Source organism: Hydractinia symbiolongicarpus, chromosome 4 (assembly GCF_029227915.1).
Source record: "Hydractinia symbiolongicarpus strain clone_291-10 chromosome 4, HSymV2.1, whole genome shotgun sequence".
Lineage (NCBI taxonomy): Eukaryota > Metazoa > Cnidaria > Hydrozoa > Anthoathecata > Hydractiniidae > Hydractinia > Hydractinia symbiolongicarpus.
In genome coordinates, this window is record NC_079878.1 from 18,732,002 (window position 1) to 18,739,579 (window position 7,578).

Below are 7,578 nucleotides of genomic sequence, written 5' to 3' on the forward strand. Positions count from 1 at the left end.
CCTTCATTTATAATCTTTTCTACTCAAATTTCCTTTTCAGGCAAAAAGGCAACGAAACAACATAAACTGAGCGCACATAAGCAAGAATTGCCGCGGACTCGCCCTTCTATCATAATCTTTACTACTCACAATCTCTTTTCAGACCAAAATTCAACGAAACAACATAAGCCGAACGCACATATGGAAGAATTGTCGCGGACTCGCCTTTCATTCAACATCTTTTCTACTCGAATTCCCTTTTCAAACGAAAATTCAATCAAACAACATGAACTGATCCCACACAAGGAAGAATTGTCGCGGACTCGCCTTTCATTCAGAATCTTTTCTTATCCCTTTTCAGGCTAAAATTCAACCAAACAACATAAATGGAGCCTGCATAACATATTATCATGAATGAATATAGATTTCTTCTTAAATCGGAAATTTGTGCTTAAAATCCAATTCGTAAAAGCAAGGTTTTTCCATGTGTATGGATAGCTTATTGAAATTAAAAGTTACAGCCATACGTTTTCTGAAAGTTGGCAAATTTCATGTGCATAGATTTCTTAGAGGTACAGGGTATTCCTCCAAACTTTCTTTGGAAGATGCAATTGAAAACAACTTTGATGGAATTTTGTTCAGAGTTTTTTAAATATGTGAAAGTATATGTAACGTTACATCGTAAATATAATCACTAAGTATACAATACAAAATTCAAACAAAATAAAAAATTTAACTTGTTCAGAGGCCCTTTTTGGAATGCAACCATTCAACTTGGTATGGTGGTCCAGCCTTGTAATTTCTTTTACACATTTTTACATCCATCTATAATAAAATAAGTAAAATTACTTTAAGAAATCTAGGACAATCTGTCATTTTTTTAAATAGGTATATAAACGTTTAACCCTATTCGGTCCGGGGGGGGCGGAATGGTTTTTTTTTAATAACTCCTGATTGCTTTGTTATATGGCTATGATACTTACTGAGTTTTAACATTTATCTATTAGACACCTGCATGCTAATTTATTGGGTCCCATACCTTACAGAGGCTTTGATATTGGCCATTACTCGAAACTACCCCTAAAAATCTCTATGAAATCCTTATAATGGGGAAAATATAATAATTCCTGTTAGGATTATCCTTAGAACTTGAAACTTGCAGCACAACTTTGTTTCATCAAGAAAAATCATTGTGAATAATTTGAACACGTGACTAATCCGATTTCCCGATTTTGTCGGATTTCACCCGAAAATCGAAAAAAAACGGATTATTGGGCAATTTTTGGCAATTTTTTATCCGATCCATGTAAAAACCGGAAGATATGTTAAATGACTTTTATTTAGTTTTCAGAAACTTCAAACAGAATGTAAAAATTCGCTCTAGAACAGAAGTAATTATATTTTAAGCAGATAGTGGCATTTTTAACAATTTTGAAGCTTCTGATGACGTCACAGAAAATGTGCTGACGCAAGCAAAAGTTTGTTGGCGCCATTTTGTTCCATTTATGACGTACTATAAGTGCACCAAGTTTGATTCAATTGAACAACTCTATGAAAAGTTATTGAGAGGGGGGGGGCAGAATCCGCCCCCTCGGTCATAGTATGTTCGAAAAACCCCGGACCGAATAGGGTTAACAAATTTTTTTAACAAATTTTCCTCAAATAATTATTTTTTAACATTAGAAATAGATATAACATCACTCTAGGTTGACATAATAACCGGAAGGGATGAGAATGGCAGGATGTTACCACAAAATAATACTAAACAAATGGTCCTTTTTTCATGTGTAACACCAATAGTAAAAGTAATCTACTGCGTTTACAAACTATCGCTATGTATCAATCATTTAAAAACTATTGCACAGACTATTTCTATACTATTATTATACTACTAGTTATTTAAACCCGTGGAATAATCCACTTGAATTTATTTTATTTGTTCGTTTTAAACGAAATCCCGTGGAGATATCCACTCAAAAACATTTAAAATTTATTCTATGTTTCTGATCACAAAATCATTTGTTGGCAGTTTCATTAAAAGACGCAAGCAATAAAAACTTTTGAACGAAATTGACAACTATAATAACAACGTTAATTGCCTTTATTTGACTTTACTCCAATAACAATTTATAACAAAGCTCCCGTCACGGTAAATTTAAATTCGCATGCAATAAAATTCCTAACTAATGAAATCACTTTATTTTATCACATAATTTGTTTTAGCCAAACAGCGAAATTCATTGTTCTTTTCGTCAAAACGTTTTGTTGTTAATTCCATTCAAGCGGGCATAAAAAAAACCAATATGTTTTTCATGTAACAGTAGACAATAGACACGTGCTTAAGGGAATAATAAAAACTAATTACCCGTGACTTTTGTGTAATAAAGTTTACATAATTACACAAAGGTTTTTAGGAGAACAATAAAATAAATTAACCGTGACTTTACAAAAGACAGAACAAAAATAAATGTTTAGCAAAAGTGACATGTTACCGCGGCTGTTTCTTTAGAAGAAACAAACATCCACTTTGTCTGTTACAGACACACCGGACTGGCGTATTATTATATAGATACTGATTTTATTTTGTATACCATACACAGATATTTGTTACGATATTTGCACTTCTTTGTATTCTAAAATATTAAAATTATTGTCAGTTAATTTTTTTAATGTAAAAAAGAAAGTGCTTTGCCCCTTTCCCTTCTTACATCCAATTTATTGTTACAGGGATAAACAAACATATAGTCATCCTCCTAATTTTTTAAAGCATAGCTATAGACAAGTTATCAACATTTCCATATATACCGTCATTAAAAAAGATCACATGGAATAAATGGACTAAACCAACAAAAAAACCTACTTATTGGGCACAGAAGAGTACAGCTGAAAGATCAAATTTGGAATTTTTGTAATGTTCCCTGCCATGTTGTATGGACATGTCTAGGCATTTGAAAGTAGCAATGGAAATAGAAAAAAATAATCTTGCTTTTTCCTTTATTGCCTGTTCTTCAAAAAGTTTATATACCCTTTTTTAATATAAAAATATAGTCTATAGGATAGTCGAGATGAAATTAGACAAAAAGGTATAAATATCCTAATATCCTATGCTTATATTGAAATTTTGTTTGCATCAACAAAAAAGTATTTACTTGCATCTTTTATTGACATAACTTGTCTCTCCTCAGATTTTATTTAATACATTTTCCCATAAACTCTAGTTTTTTGTCTGTCAGTTGAATTAGTCTACTTAGGTTGCATTTCTATGAATATATCATGATGATTTTTGCCTAAGTTCAGAATATTCATGTTGAAACAAAAAACACTATTTTTATTAAAAAGCAGGGATGAGAACTGAAGGTGAAATAAAGTAAAGTAACAGATTTCTTCAAATTCATTTTCTGTTAAAACATAAGATGTACTCTGTTTGGGTAGTATATGTTGAAAAGTAAAAGGCTTACACAGTTTTAGATCAAGATACAAGATTCTTTCGTGTTTTTAAACAGGCTCAGCAGCGTGTTTCGAATTGGAATAGAGAGATGTTATAATGTTCCTTCTAGCACCGTCGCGCACGCATGATACAGCAAGTCCTCAACATGCAGTGCTAATCCAGTACCATGCAGTGCTTAGCTATGGACTTCAAGGGGTAAGTCCCTATCATGCGGTGCTGAGTAAGGGTAACTCCCTACTGAGTGATGACGTCATTAAAGCATACAAAAATGAGTCAAAATTCTAGCACAGGGGGAATTCCCTGACGTCATCAAAATTAAACGCATGCGCAGTCAAGAGGTGAATAACTGTGTTAGTCGGGCAGAATGAACTCCCCTGAGAAAGTAAAATTCTATACAATCACGCGATATTGCCAAAAACCCGTGGCTTAGCCGGGTATTATAAGCTACGTAAGGCTGAATTGATTTCTTTATTGATGAAGTACCACGGAAGGCCCGTCCAACTATGGGGGGTAAAATCAAGGAATGGCATAACTGGGTATTGCCACCATCTGAGATGGACTTATTCGAGAAACAGGAACTGTCGAAAAATCATTCTGTTGTGAGGGATAATATGCAGGGATGGTATAATAGGCTAGTGGACGCTGTTCCAAAGCCTATAAAAGAGGGGCTCAAGAGAACCTATGCGGCCTTTAAACGTACGGTGATGAATCTCTATAACGAGGCAGCCAACACAAGGCCTACGCTTCATGGCGAGTAGCTTTGCCTACGGGGATGTACCGGATCCCTTAACAGTCTACAGGGGTGAGGACTGTGTAACGAGGTTCGTTAACCACCTAGAGGATGAAGTGAAAAGGCTATACAATACACACCCGCAGCAGGACATGCTGCCTCTAACAGGGGTCCTGGAAAGGGAACATGACGAGGCTACGGAATGCCATATCTGCCTTAAGCCATTTGATGACTGCGAGAATAACCGCAAAGTAAGGGACCATTGTCACTCTATAGGGTTGTACAGGGGTGCCGCGCATAACAGCTGCAATCTCAAATACAATATACTAAGTCACATACCTGTGATATTTCACAACCTCTCCGGGTATGATGCTCATCTCTTCATACGGGAATTAGGTGAACAATACGACACGCAGGACATTGGTTGCATCGCTTAAAACACCGAAAAGTACATCTCTTTCAATGTTAAAATCAAGGTACCAATTGCAGGTATGGGGTATGGTGATGGTGAAGTCTATAAGAAGATCGAGATCAGGTTAATAGATAGCTGTCGATTTATGGCACAAGCCTAGACAAATTGGCAGGCAACCTCAACGACGAGCAGTGTAAAAGTCTCCGTTGGTTTTTCAATGAGGATGGCACGTTTCAACTCATGCGCAGAAAAGGCGTGTATCCGTATGAATACATGGATGGATGGCAACGATTTGAAGAATTGGAGCTACCCCCAAGGAGGCCTTATACAGCAAGCTGAATATGAAGGCTATCAGCGATGAAGATTATAAATATGCAAAAAAGGTGTGGAATTGCATCACGCCAGAGGGTAATAATGTTACTATAGGCGACTACCAGGATGTGTACCTGTATTAGCCGACATCTTCGAGACGTTTCGGGACGTGTGCTTCACATACTACAAGCTTGATCCTGCGCACTTCTACAATGCACCTGGCTTGGCATGGAAGGCGGTACTCAAGTATACAGGTGTTAAGCTAGAGCTCCTTACAGACTTCGATATGCTCCGGATGTTTAAGAAGGGTATCCGGGGAGGTATAACCCAAGCCGTACACCCATATTCCAAAGCTAACAACAAGTACATGGGGGACCAGTACAATTCAGAGGTTGAATCTCCTACCTGCAGTATCTGGATGCCAACAACCTGTACGGCTGGGCGATGCGCCAAGACCTGCCCACGGATGGCTTCAAATGGGTATCGAATGTAGAGGCCTTTACCGAAAAGCTGATCAAAAAGCTCGTTGGGGACAATAAACATGGGTACATTTTAGAGGTTGATATCGATTACCCGGAGGGACTTCACGACAGGCATAACGAGCTGCCGTTCCTACCCGAATGCCCGGTGGTCCACAAAGTCGAGAAATTGGTACCAAATTTGGAGGACAAGCGAAAGTATGTGGTGCTTATAAGAGTTATCCACGGCTATAAAACATGGGCTTGAATTGAAGAGAGTGCGCAGGGTCATCCGGTTTAACCAGAAGGCATGGTTGAAGGGGTACATCGATCACAACACAAGGCTGAGAACGGCCACCAAAAACGAGTTTGAAAGGGACTTGTATAAGCTGATGAATTTAAGTGTGTTTGGCAAGACCATGGAAAACATAAGAAATCATCGCAACATCCAACTGGTCACCAATGAGGATGTACACGAAGCTTGTGATGAAACCAAATTTCAAGGGTGGAAGCAGGTTTAGCCAGCACCTAGTAGGTGTATAGATGGATAAAACAGAGGTCAAAATAAATAAGCCGGTGTATATAGGCCAGGCCATCCTGAACATGTCGAAGCTAGTCATGTACAAGTTTCATTACGATTTCATGCAGCCCAAATATGGTAGCAAGCTGCAGCTCTGTTACATGGATACAGACAGCTTTGTGTACCATATACGAACAGAGGATTTTTATAGGGATATCGCGCAGGACGTTGGAACACGTTTTGATACAAATGCGTATAATCCTGATGATAACAGACCTCTTCCTATTGGCAAGATCGAAAAAATTGTGGGTCCAATGAAGGATGAATTAGGTGGAAAAATCATGACTGAATTTATCACCATGAGAGCAAAGCTATATGCTTACAAGAGCCTTACCAAAAAAGGGCGATGATCGCAAAGCGAAGGGCGTGAAGAGATGCGTGACTAAAAAATCCATCACTTTTGATGACTATCAGCGATGTCTGTAGGACGGCGTTGACGTCTACAGAAGTCAATTGCTGATTCAGAATAAGAATCACACGGTATACACCCAGGAGGTAAACAAGTTAGCACTCAACAGGGCGGATGAATAAAGGCTCGTGCGACCCGATCAAATTACAACACTTGCCCGTGGCCATTACTGCTTGGTGCCTGCATGGGAATAAATGGAGGTGTGCATACTAGTCGCTATAATCCTACCGCATGCCATTATCTTTTTCGTTATAAACGACTACTAATAAAGATGTCTTTGACAATGCCTTTGCAGAATACGAACAAATAGAGAAACCAATCAATAAACGCCAGGCATTGAAAGAGACTCTGACGAAAGGCAAGGGGCACCTTTTACCGAAGAAGTGTACAGAAGGGTTTCTTGACAAGGCCCCGGAAGAGGCCAACGATAAAGTCCGTACCTAGTACTTTCAACGTGGGCTTCAAGAGAAGGGAGAAAGGACGGCAAAAGCGTTGACTACTCACGTGATTAGCCTGTACGCAAATTTGATTGGGAATATTGTAGATATTGGCAGTTTTGACGAATTACGTCGAGATATCAAAGAAGACCCTATTATCCGAGACAGTATGACGGGCCTTGGTATCCTCATGTACTGCAACATTGGGAGGTATTTAGCCCCACTACTTGTAGCGGGCCATACGGCTCGGCAGATGAGCAAGAAGAAAGAGGATTTGGAGGAGACTAAAGATAATAAAGATGAGCAGCGCGTGTAGCATTATCATCAATCAACATCAACCAAGACCATGGAAAAAATGGTTGAAGTACACAAAAAGCACCCGGGAAGAGTTGCTCAGGGCCAGCGGAGCTGATGAGGGAGAGGAAGCTTGGAATAGCTCCGCCAGAGAAAGAGCCATGACGTTTAGGGAGTTCTTGAGTTACTTCGAGAGGGATTTAAACACCCACGAAGCCATTCTCAAAGGGATAAAAGAGACCATGGAGATCATTAAGGACCAGGGTCTTACTATCTCTCTTGTGGTAAAAAAGAAGTAATTTGTTATAAGTTTTAGGACTTATAACAGATGGGTGAACAGGAAGGGAAACAAAAGGAGAGAGTCATAACCAAGATTAAGAACGAGGGTCGTGTCGCAGCTGGCAAGAGACTTGCCGAATGGAACAGAAAGAACAAGGCCGACCTAAAAAAGAACGTGGTTAAAGGTTTTTCACGGGATGATCAAGAACCTGCGACAGGTTCTAGCAAGTCAACAGATGT

General features: G+C 38.8%; 1 long non-coding RNA gene across 1 annotated transcript; it reads right to left on the reverse strand.

Moving 5' to 3' along the window:
- Window positions 1-613: 613 nt before the first annotated feature.
- On the reverse strand, window positions 614-3,566 carry LOC130641638 (uncharacterized). The gene is made up of 3 exons (XR_008982495.1): window positions 3,438-3,566; window positions 2,472-2,612; window positions 614-804 (listed from the first exon to the last, which is right to left on the reverse strand). It is a non-coding gene; the product is annotated as an uncharacterized LOC130641638 (long non-coding RNA).
- Between the last annotated feature and the right edge of the window lie 4,012 nt (window positions 3,567-7,578).